This window comes from Rutidosis leptorrhynchoides, chromosome 10 (genome assembly GCF_046630445.1).
Source record: "Rutidosis leptorrhynchoides isolate AG116_Rl617_1_P2 chromosome 10, CSIRO_AGI_Rlap_v1, whole genome shotgun sequence".
NCBI classification, from domain to species: domain Eukaryota; kingdom Viridiplantae; phylum Streptophyta; class Magnoliopsida; order Asterales; family Asteraceae; genus Rutidosis; species Rutidosis leptorrhynchoides.
This window is the reverse complement of record NC_092342.1, coordinates 316,627,692-316,644,087: the sequence shown is the minus strand read 5'-3', so window position 1 is coordinate 316,644,087 and position 16,396 is coordinate 316,627,692.

Here is a 16,396-nt window from a genome sequence, read left to right as displayed (position 1 = left end):
TAACCGACATTAACAAGATGCATATATATAAGAATATCCCCATCATTCCGGGACACCCTTCGGATATGATATAAATTTCGAAGTACTAAATCATCCGGTACTTTGGATGGGGTTTGTTAGGCCCAATAGATCTATCTTTAGGATTCGCGTCAATTAGGGTGTCTGTTCCCTAATTTTTAGGTTACCAGACTTAATAAAAAGGGGCATATTCGATTTCGATAATTCAACCATAGAATGTAGTTTCACGTACTTGTGTCTATTTTGTAAATCATTTATAAAACCTGCATGTATTCTCATCCCAAAAATATTATATTTTAAAAGTGGGACTATAACTCACTTTCACAGATTTTTACTTCGTCGGGAAGTAAGACTTGGCCACTGGTTGATTCACGAACCTATAACAATATATACATATATATCAAAGTATGTTCAAAATATATTTACAACACTTTTAATATATTTTGATGTTTTAAGTTTATTAAGTCAGTTGTCCTCGTTAGTAACCTACAACTAGTTGTCCACAGTTAGATGTACAGAAATAAATCGATAAATATTATCTTGAATCAATCCACGACCCAGTGTATACGTATCTCAGTATTGATCACAACTCAAACTATATATATTTTGGAATCAACCTCAACCCTGTATAGCTAACTCCAACATTCACATATAGAGTGTCTATGGTTGTTCCGAAATATATATAGATGTGTCGACATGATAGGTCGAAACATTGTATACGTGTCTATGGTATCTCAAGATTACATAATATACAATACAAGTTGATAAAGTTATGGTTGGAATAGATTTGTTACCAATTTTCACGTAGCTAAAATGAGAAAAATTATCCAATCTTGTTTTACCCATAACTTCTTCATTTTAAATCCGTTTTGAGTGAATCAAATTGCTATGGTTTCATATTGAAGTCTATTTTATGAATCTAAACAGAAAAAGTATAGGTTTATAGTCGGAAAAATAAGTTACAAGTCGTTTTTGTAAAGGTAGTCATTTCAGTCGAAAGAACGACGTCTAGATGACCATTTTAGAAAACATACTTCCACTTTGAGTTTAACCATAATTTTTGGATATAGTTTCATGTTCATAATAAAAATCATTTTCTCAGAATAACAACTTTTAAATCAAATTTTATCATAGTTTTTAATTAACTAACCCAAAACAGCCCGCGGTGTTACTACGACGGCGTAAATCCGGTTTTACGGTGTTTTTCGTGTTTCCAGGTTTTAAATCATTAAGTTAGCATATCATATAGATATAGAACATGTGTTTAGTTGATTTAAAAGTCAAGTTATAAGGATTAACTTTTGTTTGCGAACAAGTTTAGAATTAACTAAACTATGTTATAGTGATTACAAGTTTAAACCTTCGAATAAGATAGCTTTATATGTATGAATTGAATGATGTTATGAACATCATTTCTTCCTTAAGTTCCTTGGATAAACCTACTGGAAAATAGAAAAATGGATCTAGCTTCAACGGATCCTTGGATGGCTCGAAGTTCTTGAAGCAGAATCATGACACGAAAACAAGTTCAAGTAAGATCATCACTTGAAATAAGATTGTTATAGTTATAGAAATTGAACCAAAGTTTGAATATGATTATTACCTTGTATTAGAATGATAACCTTACAAGATTGGAAGTGAGCTAGCAAACTTGAAAGTATTCTTGATTTTATGTAACTAGAACTTGTAGAATATATGAAGAACACTTAGAACTTGAAGATAGAACTTGAGAGAGATCAATTAGATGAAGAAAATTGAAGAATGAAAGTGTTTGTAGGTGTTTTTGGTCGTTGGTGTATGGATTAGATATAAAGGATATGTAATTTTGTTTTCATGTAAATAAGTCATGAATGATTACTCATATTTTTGTAATTTTATGAGATATTTCATGCTAGTTGCCAAATGATGGTTCCCACATGTGTTAGGTGACTCACATGGGCTGCTAAGAGCTGATCATTGGAGTGTATATACCAATAGTACATACATCTAAAAGTTGTGTATTGTACGAGTACGAATACGGGTGCATACGAGTAGAATTGTTGATAAAACTGAACGAGGATGTAATTGTAAGCATTTTTGTTAAGTAGAAGTATTTTGATAAGTGTATTGAAGTCTTTCAAAAGTGTATAAATACATATTAAAACACTACATGTATATACATTTTAACCGAGTCGTTAAGTCATCGTTAGTCGTTACATGTAATTGTTGTTTTGAAACCTTTAGGTTAACGATCTTGTTAAATGTTGTTAACCCAATGTTTATAATATCAAATGAGATTTTAAATTATTATATTATCATGATATTATCATGTATGAATATCTCTTAATATGATATATATATACATTAAATGTCTTTACAACGATCATCGTTACATATATGTCTCGTTTAAAAATTATTAAGTTAGTAGTCTTGTTTTTACATATGTAGTTCATTGTTAATATACTTAATGATATGTTTACTTATCATAGTATCATGTTAACTATATATATATCCATATATATGTCATCATATAGTTTTTACAAGTTTTAACGTTCGTGAATCACCGGTCAACTTGGGTGTTCAATTGTCTATATGAAACATATTTCAATTAATCAAGTCTTAACAAGTTTGATTGCTTAACATGTTGGAAACATTTAATCATGTAAATATCAATCTCAATTAATATATATAAACATGGAAAAGTTCGGGTCACTACAGTACCTACCCGTTAAATAAATTTCGTCCCGAAATTTTAAGCTGTTGAAGGTGTTGACGAATCTTCTAGAAATAGATGCGGGTATTTCTTCTTCATCTGATCTTCACGCTCCCAGGTGAACTCGGGTCCTCCATGAGCATTCCATTGAACCTTAACAATTGGTATCTTGTTTTGCTTAAGTCTTTTAACATCACGATCCATTATTTCGACGGGTTCTTCGATGAACTGAAGTTTTTTGTTGATTTGGATTTCATCTAACGGAATAGTGAGATCTTCTTTAGCAAAACATTTCTTCAAATTCGAGACGTGGAAAGTGTTATGTACAGCCGCGAGTTGTTGAGGTAACTCAAGTCGGTAAGCTACTGGTCCGACACGATCAATAATCTTGAATGGTCCAATATACCTTGGATTTAATTTCCCTCGTTTACCAAATTGAACAACGCCTTTCCAAGGTGCAACTTTAAGCATGACCATCTCTCCAATTTCAAATTCTATATCTTTTCTTTTAATGTCAGCGTAGCTCTTTTGTCGACTTTGGGCGGTTTTTAACCGTTGTTGAATTTGGATGATCTTCCCGGTAGTTTCTTGTATAATCTCCGGACCCGTAATCTGTCTATCCCCCACTTCACTCCAACAAATCGGAGACCTGCACTTTCTACCATAAAGTGCTTCAAACGGCGCCATCTCAATGCTTGAATGGTAGCTGTTGTTGTAGGAAAATTCTGCTAACGGTAGATGTCGATCCCAACTGTTTCCGAAATCTATAACACATGCTCGTAGCATGTCTTCAAACGTTTGTATCGTCCTTTCGCTCTACCCATCAGTTTGTGGATGATAGGTAGTACTCATGTCTAGACGAGTTCCTAATGCTTGCTGTAATGTCTGCCAGAATCTTGAAATAAATCTGTCATCCCTATCAGAGATAATAGAGATTGGTATTCCATGTCTGGAGATGACTTCCTTCAAATATAGTCGTGCTAACTTCTCCATCTTGTCATCTTCTCTTATTGGCAGGAAGTGTGCTGATTTGGTGAGACGATCAACTATTACCCAAATAGTATCAAAACCACTTGCAGTCCTTGGCAATTTAGTGATGAAATCCATGGTAATGTTTTCCCATTTCCATTCCGGGATTTTGGGTTGTTGAAGTAGACCTGATGGTTTCTGATGCTCAGCTTTGACCTTAGAACACGTCAAACATTCTCCTACATATTTAGCAACATCGGCTTTCATACCCGGCCACCAAAAATGTTTCTTGAGATCCTTGTACATCTTCCCCGTTCCAGGATGTATTGAGTATCTGGTTTTATGAGCTTCTCTAAGTACCATTTCTCTCATATCTCCAAATTTTGGTACCCAAATCCTTTCAGCCCTATACCGGGTTCCGTCTTCCCGAATATTAAGATGCTGCTCCGATCCTTTGGGTATTTCATCCTTTAAATTTCCTTCTTTTAAAACTCCTTGTTGCGCCTCCTTTATTTGAGTAGTAAGGTTATTATGAATCATTATATTCATAGATTTTACTCGAATGGGTTCTCTGTCCTTTCTGCTCAAGGCATCGGCTACCACATTTGCCTTCCCCGGGTGGTAACGAATCTCAAAGTCGTAATCATTCAACAATTCAATCCACCTACGCTGCCTCATATTCAGTTGTTTCTGATTAAATATGTGTTGAAGACTTTTGTGGTCGGTATATATAATACTTTTGACCCCATATAAGTAGTGCCTCCAAGTCTTTAATGCAAAAACAACCGCGCCTAATTCTAAATCATGCGTCGTATAATTTTGTTCGTGAATCTTCAATTGTCTAGACGCATAAGCAATCACCTTCGTTCGTTGCATTAATACACAACCGAGACCTTGCTTTGATGCGTCACAATAAATCACAAAATCATCATTCCCTTCAGGCAATGACAATATAGGTGCCGTAGTTTGCTTTTTCTTCAATAACTGAAACGCTTTCTCTTGTTCATCATTCCATTCAAATTTCTTCCCTTTATGCGTTAATGCAGTCAAGGGTTTTGCTATTCTGGAAAAGTCTTGGATGAACCTTCTGTAGTAACCAGCTAGTCCTAAAAACTGGCGTATGTGTTTCGGAGTTTTCGGGGTTTCCCACTTTTCAACAGTTTCTATCTTTGCCGGATCCACCTTAATACCTTCTTTGTTCACTATGTGATCGAGGAATTGAACTTCTTCCAACCAAAATGCACACTTTGAAAACTTAGCGTACAATTCTTCCTTCCTCAATACTTCTAACACCTTTCTCAAATGTTCACCGTGTTCTTGGTCATTCTTTGAGTAAATAAGTATGTCATCAATGAAAACAATGACAAACTTGTCAAGGTATGGTCCACACACTCGGTTCATAAGGTCCATGAACACAGCTGGTGCATTAGTTAAACCAAACGGCATGACCATAAACTCGTAATGACCGTAACGTGTTCTGAAAGCAGTCTTTGGAATATCATCTTCTTTCACCCGCATTTGATGATACCCGGAACGTAAGTCAATTTTTGAATAAACAGACGAGCCTTGTAGTTGATCAAATAAGTCGTCGATTCTCGGTAGTGGGTAGCGGTTCTTGATGGTAAGTTTGTTCAACTCTCGGTAGTCGATACACAACCTGAATGTACCATCTTTCTTCTTGACAAACAAAACAGGAGCTCCCCACGGTGATGTGCTTGGTCGAATGAAACCACGCTCTAAAAGTTCTTGTAATTGGCTTTGCAGTTCTTTCATCTCGCTGGGTGCGAGTCTGTAAGGAGCACGAGCTATTGGTGCAGCTCCTGGTACAAGATCTATTTGAAATTCAACAGATCGATGTGGGGGTAATCCCGGTAATTCTTTCGGAAATACATCGGGAAATTCTTTTGCAATGGGAACATCATTGATGCTCTTTTCTTCAGTTTGTACTTTCTCGACGTGTGCTAGAACAGCATAGCAACCTTTTCTTATTAGTTTTTGTGCCTTCAAATTACTAATAAGATGTAGCTTCGTGTTGCCCTTTTCTCCGTACACCATTAAGGGTTTTCCTTTTTCTCGTATAATGCGAATTGCATTTTTGTAACAAACGATCTCTGCTTTCACTTCTTTCAACCAGTCCATACCGATTATCACATCAAAACTCCCTAACTCTACTGGTATCAAGTCAATCTTAAATGTTTCGCTAACCAGTTTAATTTCTCGATTCCGACATATATTATCTACTGAAATTAATTTACCATTTGCTAATTCAAGTAAAAATTTACTATCCAAAGGCGTCAATGGACAACTTAATTTAGCACAAAAATCTCTACTCATATAGCTTCTATCTGCACCCGAATCAAATAAAACGTAAGCAGATTTATTGTCAATAAGAAACGTACCCGTAACAAGCTCCGGGTCTTCCTGTGCCTCTGCCGCATTAATATTGAAAACTCTTCCGCGGCCTTGTCCATTCGTGTTCTCCTGGTTCAGGCAATTTCTAATAATGTGGCCCGGTTTTCCACATTTATAACAAACTACATTGGCATAACTTGCTCCGACACTACTTGCTCCGCCATTACTCGTTCCTACACCATTTGTTCCTTTCGTTCTATTAACCCCTGGTCCGTAGACCTCACACTTCGCCGCGCTATGACCATTTCTTTTACACTTGTTGCAAAATTTGGTGCAGAACCCCGAGTGATACTTTTCACACCTTTGGCATAGCTGCTTCTGATTGTTGTTGTTGCGGTTATTATTGTTGTTGGGATGATTGTTGTAGTTGCTATTGTTGTTGTTGTTGTTGTTGTTGTTGTTGTTGTTGTTGTTGTTGTTGTTGTTGTTGTTGTTGTTGTTGTTGGGCCGTTTGTTGTAGTTGCGATTGATGTTGCGATTGTTGGGATAATTATTGCGATTATTGTTGTAATTGCTGTTGTTGTTGTATTGGTGATTCTTATCACCGTTTTCCTCCCACTTTCTTTTGACTTGCTTCACATTGGCCTCTTCAGCAGTCTGTTCTTTAATTCTTTCTTCAATCTGGTTCACTAGTTTGTGAGCCATTCTACATGCCTGTTGTATGTAGGCGGGCTCGTGTGAACTTATATCTTCTTGGATTCTTTCCGGTAATCCTTTCACAAACGCGTCGATCTTCTCTTCCTCATCTTCGAATGCTCCCGGACACAATAGGCACAATTCTGTGAATCGTCTTTCGTACGTGGTAATATCAAATCCTTGGGTTCGTAACCCTCTAAGTTCTGTCTTGAGCTTATTGACCTCGGTTCTGGGACGGTACTTCTCGTTCATCAAGTGCTTGAATGCTGACCACGGTAGTGCGTACGCATCGTCTTGTCCCACTTGCTCTAGATAGGTATTCCACCATGTTAACGCATAACCTGTGAAGGTATGCGTAGCGTACTTCACTTTGTCCTCTTCAGTACACTTACTTATGGCAAACACCGATTCGACCTTCTCGGTCCACCGTTTCAATCCGATCGGTCCTTCGGTTCCATCAAATTCCAAAGGTTTGCAGGCAGTGAATTCTTTGTAGGTGCATCCTACACGATTTCCTGTACTGCTAGATCCAAGGTTATTGTTGGTATGTAGCGCAGCCTGTACTGCGGCTATGTTTGGAGCTAGAAAAGTACGGAATTCCTCTTCATTCATATTCACGGTGTGTCGAGTAGTCGGTGCCATTTCCTTCAAAATAGTCAAATGGAACAAGTTAATCATACAGAATATTAAGAGTAGTTAATAGTATTTCGTAGCATAATATGAACTCATTTATAAAAGCTTTTTCTTCATATTAGCGTTTTATAAGTTTAAATTCGGGTAGTACCTACCCGTTAAGTTCATACTTAGTAGCTAATATACAATTCAACTACTACAATTCTATATGAAAAACTGATTATAATAATATTTCGCGTTCAAACTTTTACACAATATTTTACAAACTTACAATACCGCTTATTTTACATATAGCATGAAATATATCACACAATAAATTTGATACAAGATGGTTGTGAAGATAATTCTAGCTAGTACACAAGTCGTTCAGCAAAGGCAATAAAGACACGTAATTCATACGTCCAGAAACAAGTCATGCATTCTGGTTTTACTAGGATTACTTCCCATCCTTGGTCTTGTGGAACATAACTGTTATGGCCATTGATAAGACAGCGTGTTGTAACGTCGTCAAAGGGACGAGGGTTACGTAATGTCCAACAGTCCCGTAACAATCTAAAAACCTCATTTCTTACCCCAATTACCGACTCCGTCACTTGTGGGAACGTTTTGTTTAATAGTTGTAGCCCGATGTTCTGGTTCTCACTTTGGTGAGAAGCGAACATTACTAATCCGTAAGCATAACATGCTTCTTTATGTTGCATGTTAGCCGCTTTTTCTAAATCACGAAGTCCAATATTCGGATATATTGAGTCAAAATAATTTCTTAACCCATTGCGTAAAATAGCATTTGGGTTCTCCGCAATATATGCGTCAAAGTAAACACATCGTAACTTATGGATTTCCCAATGTGATATCCCCCATCTTTCGAACGAAAGCCTTTTATAAACCAAGGCATTCTTGGAACGTTCTTCGAATGTCTTACAAACTGATCTCGCCTTAAATAGTTGTGCCGAAGAATTCTGACCGACTCTAGACAAGATTTCATCAATCATGTCTCCGGGTAGGTCTCTTAAAATATTGGGTTGTCTATCCATTTTGTGTTTTTATACTGTAAAATAGACAAGAGTTAGATTCATAAAAAAAATACTTATTAATACAAGCAATTTTTACATATATCATAAAGCATAAGCACACTATATTACTTATATTACACCACACGAATACAACTATCTTATTCCGACTCGCTTGTTTCTTCTTCTTCGGTTTTGGTTCGTTTTGCCAAGTTTCTAGGGATATATGATGTTCCCCTAATACGAGCCGTCGTTATCCACATTGGTTTAGAAAAACCTGGTGGTTTAGAGGTTCCCGGGTCATTGTTACAACTTAAGGACTTCGGGGGTTGACGATACATATAAAGTTCATCGGGGTTGGAATTAGATTTCTCTATTTTTATGCCCTTTCCCTTATTATTTTCTTTTGCCTTTTTAAATTCAGTTGGGGTAATTTCTATAACATCATCGGAATTCTCGTCGGAATCCGATTCATCGGAGAATTGGTAATCCTCCCAATATTTTGCTTCCTTGGCGGAAACACCATTGACCATAATTAACCTTGGTCGGTTGGTTGAGGATTTTATTTTACTTAAACGTTTTATTATTTCCCCCACCGGTTCTATTTCTTCATCCGGTTCCGATTCTTCTTCCGGTTCCGATTCTTCTTCCGGTTCCGACTCTTCTTCCGGTTCCTCTTCGGGAACTTGTGAATCAGTCCACAAATCATTCCAATTTACATTTGACTCTTCATTATTATTAGGTGAGTCAATGGGACTTGTTCTAGTGGTAGACATCTATCACATAATATCAAACGCGTTAAGAGATTAATATATCACATAATATTCACATGTTAAAAATATATAGTTTCCAACAAAATTTGTTAAGCAATCATTTTTCAAGTAAACACGGTCGAAGTCCAGACTCACTAATGCATCCTAACAAACTAGATAAGACACACTAATGCAAAATTCTGGTTCTCTAAGACCAACGCTCGGATACCAACTGAAATGTCCCGTTCTTATTGATTAAAAACGTTCCATATTAATTGATTTCGTTGCGAGGTTTTGACCTCTATATGAGACGTTTTTCAAAGACTGCATTCATTTTAAAACAAACCATAACCTTTATTTCATCAATAAAGGTTTAAAAAACTTTACGTAGATTATCAAATAATGATAATCTAAAATATCCTGTTTACACACGACTATTACATAATGGTTTACAATACAAATATGTTACAACAAAATAAGTTTCTTGAATGCAGTTTTTACACAATATCATACAAGCATGGACTCCAAATCTCATCCTTATTTAAGTATGCGACAGCGGAAGCTCTTAATAATCACCTGAGAATAAACATGCTTAAAACGTCAACAAAAATGTTGGTGAGTTATAGGTTTAACCTATATATATCAAATCGTAACAATAGACCACAAGATTTCATATTTCAATACACATCCCATACATAGAGATAAAAATCATTCATATGGTGAACACCTGGTAACCGACATTAACAAGATGCATATATATAAGAATATCCCCATCATTCCGGGACACCCTTCGGATATGATATAAATTTCGAAGTACTAAAGCATCCGGTACTTTGGATGGGGTTTGTTAGGCCCAATAGATCTATCTTTAGGATCCGCGTCAATTAGGGTGTCTGTTCCCTAATTCATAGATTACCAGACTTAATAAAAAGGGGCATATTCGATTTCGATAATTCAACCATAGAATGTAGTTTCACGTACTTGTGTCTATTTTGTAAATCATTTATAAAACCTTCATGTATTCTCATCCCAAAAATATTAGATTTTAAAAGTGGGACTATAACTCACTTTCACAGATTTTTTACTTCGCCGAGAAGTAAGACTTGGCCACTGTTGATTCACGAACTATAACAATATATACATATATATTAAAGTATGTTCAAAATATATTTACAACACTTTTAATATATTTTAATGTTTTAAGTTTATTAAGTCAGCTGTCCTCGTTAGTAACCTACAACTAGTTGTCCACAGTTAGATGTACATAAATAAATCGATAAATATTATCTTGAATCAATCCACGACCCAGTGTATACGTATCTCAGTATTGATCACAACTCAAACTATATATATTTTGGAATCAACCTCAACCCTGTATAGCTAACTCCAACATTCACATATAGAGTGTCTATGGTTGTTCCGAAATATATATAGATGTGTCAACATGATAGGTCGAAACATTGTATACGTGTCTATGGTATCTCAAGATTACATAATATACAATACAATTTAATTAAGTTATGGTTGGAATAGATTTGTTACCAATTTTCACGTAGCTAAAATGAGAAAAATTATCCAATTTTGTTTTACCCATAACTTCTTCATTTTAAATCCGTTTTGAGTGAATCAAATTGCTATGGTTTCATATTGAACTCTATTTTATGAATCTAAACAGAAAAAGTATAGGTTTATAGTCGAAAAATAAGTTACAAGTCATTTTTGTAAAGGTAGTCATTTCAGTCGAAAGAACGACGTCTAGATGACCATTTTAGAAAACATACTTCCACTTTGAGTTTAACCATAATTTTTGGATATAGTTTCATGTTCATAATAAAAATCATTTTCTCAGAATAACAACTTTTAAATCAAAGTTTATCATAGTTTTTAATTAACTAACCCAAAACAGCCCGCGGTGTTACTACGACGGCGTAAATCCGGTTTTACGGTGTTTTTCGTGTTTCCATGTTTTAAATCATTAAGTTAGCATATCATATAGATATAGAACATGTGTTTAGTTGATTTTAAAAGTCAAGTTATAAGGATTAACTTTTGTTTGCGAACAAGTTTAGAATTAACTAAACTATGTTCTAGTGATTACAAGTTTAAACCTTCGAATAAGATAGCTTTATATGTATGAATTGAATGATGTTATGAACATCATTACTACCTTAAGTTCCTTGGATAAACCTACTGGAAAAGAGAAAAATGGATCTAGCTTCAACGGATCCTTGGATGGCTCGAAGTTCTTGAAGCAGAATCATGACACGAAAACAAGTTCAAGTAAGATCATCACTTGAAATAAGATTGTTATAGTTATAGAAATTGAACCAAAGTTTGAATATGATTATTACCTTGTATTAGAATGATAACCTACTGTAAGAAATAAAGATTTCTTGAGGTTGGATGATCACCTTACAAGATTGGAAGTGAGCTAGCAAACTTGAAAGTATTCTTGATTTTATGTAACTTGAACTTGTAGAATATATGAAGAACACTTAGAACTTGAAGATAGAACTTGAGAGAGATCAATTAGATGAAGAAAATTGAAGAATGAAAGTGTTTGTAGGTGTTTTTGGTCGTTGGTGTATGGATTAGATATAAAGGATATGTAATTTTGTTTTCATGTAAATAAGTCATGAATGATTACTCATATTTTTGTAATTTTATGAGATATTTCATGCTAGTTGCCAAATGATGGTTCCCACATGTGTTAGGTGACTCACATGGGCTGCTAAAAGTTGATCATTGGAGTGTATATACCAATAGTACATACATCTAAAAGCTGTGTATTGTACGAGTACGAATACGGGTGCATACGAGTAGAATTGTTGATAAAACTGAACGAGGATGTAATTGTAAGCATTTTTGTTAAGTAGAAGTATTTTGATAAGTGTATTGAAGTCTTTCAAAAGTGTATAAATACATATTAAAACACTACATGTATATACATTTTAACTGAGTCGTTAAGTCATCGTTAGTCGTTACATGTAATTGTTGTTTTGAAACCTTTAGGTTAACGATCTTGTTAAATGTTGTTAACCCAATGTTTATAATATAAAATGAGATTTTAAATTATTATATTATCATGATATTATCATGTATTAATATCTCTTAATATGATATATATACATTAAATGTATTTACAACGATCATCGTTACATATATGTCTCGTTTAAAAATCATTAAGTTAGTAGTCTTGTTTTTACATATGTAGTTCATTGTTAATATACTTAATGATATGTTTACTTATCATAGTATCATGTTAACTATATATATATCCATATATATGTCATCATATAGTTTTTACAAGTTTTAACGTTCGTGAATCACCGGTCAACTTGGGTGGTCAATTGTCTATATGAAACATATTTCAATTAATCAAGTCTTAACAAGTTTGATTGCTTAACATGTTAGAAACATTTAATCATGTAAATATCAATCTCAATTAATATATATAAACATGGAAAAGTTCGGGTCACTACACCTTTGAAGCTAGATCTATTTTTCTCATTTACAGTAGGTTTATCTAAGGAACTTGAGGTAGTAATGATGTTCATAACATCATTCAATTCATACATATAAAGCTATCTTATTCGAAGGTTTAAACTTGTAATCACTAGAACATAGTTTAGTTAATTCTAAACTTGTTCGCAAATAAAAGTTAATCCTTCTAACTTGACTTTTAAAATCAACTAAACACATGTTATATATCTATATGATATGCTAACTTAATGATTTAAAACCTGGAAACACGAAAAACGCCGTAAAACCGGATTTAAGCCGTCGTAGTAACACCGCGGGCTGTTTTGGGTTAGTTAATTAAAAACTATGATAAACTTTGATTTAAAAGTTGTTATTCTGAGAAAATGATTTTTTATTATGAACATGAAACTATATCCAAAAATTATGGTTAAACTCAAAGTGGAAGTATGTTTTCTAAAATGGTCATCTAAACGTCGTTCTTTCGACTGAAATGACTACCTTTACAAAAACGACTTGTAACTTATTTTTCCGACTATGAACCTATACTTTTTCTGTTTAGATTCATAAAATAGAGTTCAATATGAAACCATAGCAATTTGATTCACTCAAAACGGATTTAAAATGAAGAAGTTATGGGTAAAACAAGATTGGATAATTTTTCTCATTTTAGCTACGTGAAAATTGGTAACAAATCTATTCCAACCATAACTTAATCAACTTGTATTGTATATTATGTAATCTTGAGATACCATAGACACGTATACAATGTTTCAACCTATCATGTCGACACATCTATATATATTTCGGAACAACCATAGACACTCTATATGTGAATGTTGGAGTTAGCTATACAGGGTTGAGGTTGATTCCAAAATATATATAGTTTGAGTTGTGATCAATACTGAGATACGTATACACTGGGTCGTGGATTGATTCAAGATAATATTTATCGATTTATTTATGTACATCTAACTGTGGACAACTAGTTGTAGGTTACTAACGAGGACAGCTGACTTAATAAACTTAAAACATCAAAATATATTAAAAGTGTTGTAAATATATTTTGAACATACTTTGATATATATGTATATATTGTTATAGGTTCGTGAATCAACCAGTGGCCAAGTCTTACTTCCCGACGAAGTAAAAATCTGTGAAAGTGAGTTATAGTCCCACTTTTAAAATCTAATATTTTTGGGATGAGAATACATGCAGGTTTTATAAATGATTTACAAAATAGACACAAGTACGTGAAACTACATTCTATGGTTGAATTATCGAAATCGAATATGCCCCTTTTTATTAAGTCTGGTAATCTAAAAATTAGGGAACAGACACCCTAATTGACACGAATCCTAAAGATAGATCTATTGGGCCTAACAAACCCCATCCAAAGTACCGGATGCTTTAGTACTTCGAAATTTATATCATATCCGAAGGGTGTCCCGGAATGATGGGGATATTCTTATATATGCATCTTGTTAATGTCGGTTACCAGGTGTTCACCATATGAATGATTTTTATCTCTATGTATGGGATGTGTATTGAAATATGAAATCTTGTGGTCTATTATTATGATTTGATATATATAGGTTAAACCTATAACTCACCAACATTTTTGTTGACGTTTTAAGCATGTTTATTCTCAGGTGATAATTAAGAGCTTCCGCTGTCGCATACTTAAATAAGGACGAGATTTGGAGTCCATGCTTGTATGATATTGTGTAAAAACTGCATTCAAGAAACTTATTTTGTTGTAACATATTTGTATTGTAAACCATTATGTAAGGGTCGTGTGTAAACAGGATATTTTAGATTATCATTATTTGATAATCTACATAAAGCTTTTTAAACCTTTATTGATGAAATAAAGGTTATGGTTTGTTTTAAAAATGAATGCAGTCTTTGAAAAACGTCTCATATAGAGGTCAAAACCTCGCAACGAAATCAATTAATATGGAACGTTTTTAATCAATAAGAACGGGACATTTCAGTTGGTATCCGAGTGTTGGTCTTAGAGAACCAGAATTTTTCATTAGTGTATCTTATCGAGTTTGTTAGGATGCATTAGTGAGTCTGGACTTCGACTGTGTTTACTTGAAAAATGATTGCTTAACAAATTTTGTTGGAAACTATATATTTTTAACATGTGAATATTATGTGATATATTAATCTCTTAACGCGTTTGATATTATGTGATAGATGTCTACCTCTAGGACAAGTCCCATTGACTCACCTAATAATAATGAAGAGTCAAATGTAAATTGGAATGATTCGTGGACTGATTCACAAGTTCCCGAAGAGGAACCGGAAGAAGAGTCGGAACCGGAAGAAGAGTCGGAACCGGAAGAAGAATCGGAACCGGAAGAAGAATCGGAACCGGTGGGGGAAATAATAAAACGGATAAGTAAAAGAAAATCCTCAACCAACCGGCCAAGGTTAATTATGGTCAATGGTGTTTCCGCCAAGGAAGCAAAATATTGGGAGGATTACCAATTCTCCGATGAATCGGATTCCGACGAGAATTCCGATGATGTTATAGAAATTACCCCAACTGAATTTAAAAAGGCAAAAGAAAATAATAAGGGAAAGGGCATAAAAATAGAGAAATCTAATTCCAACCCCGATGAACTTTATATGTATCGTCAACCCCCGAAGTCCTTAAGTTGTAACAATGACCCGGGAACCTCTAAACCACCAGGTTTTTCTAAACCAATGTGGAAAACGACGGCTCGTATTAGGGGAACATCATATATCCCTAGAAACTTGGCAAAACGAACCAAAACCGAAGAAGAAGAAACAAGCGAGTCGGAATAAGATAGTTGTATTCGTGTGGTGTAATATATGTAATATAGTGTGCTTATGCTTTATGATATATGTAAAAATTGCTTGTATTAATAAGTATTTTTTTTATGAATCTAACTCTTGTCTATTTTACAGTATAAAAACACAAAATGGATAGACAACCCAATATTTTAAGAGACCTACCCGGAGACATGATTGATGAAATCTTGTCTAGAGTCGGTCAGAATTCTTCGGCACAACTATTTAAGGCGAGATCAGTTTGTAAGACATTCGAAGAACGTTCCAAGAATGCCTTGGTTTATAAAAGGCTTTCGTTCGAAAGATGGGGGATATCACATTGGAAAATCCATAAGTTACGATGTGTTTACTTTGACGCATATATTGCGGGGAACCCAAATGCTATTTTACGCAATGGGTTAAGAAATTATTTTGACTCAATATATCCGAATATTGGACTTCGTGATTTAGAAAAAGCGGCTAACATGCAACATAAAGAAGCATGTTATGCTTACGGATTAGTAATGTGAAATGTCCCGTTCTTATTGATTAAAAACGTTCCATATTAATTGATTTCGTTGCGAGGTTTTGACCTCTATATGAGACGTTTTTCAAAGACTGCATTCATTTTTAAAACAAACCATAACCTTTATTTCATAAATAAAGGTTTAAAAAGCTTTACGTAGATTATCAAATAATGATAATCTAAAATATCCTGTTTACACACGACCATTACATAATGGTTTACAATACAAATATGTTACATCGAAATCAGTTTCTTGAATGCAGTTTTTACACAATATCATACAAACATGGACTCCAAATCTTGTCCTTATTTTAGTATGCAACAGCGGAAGCTCTTAATATTCACCTGAGAATAAACCTGCTTTAAACGTCAACAAAAATGTTGGTGAGTTATAGGTTTAACCTATATATATCAAATCGTAACAATAGACCACAAGATTTCATATTTCAATACACATCCCATA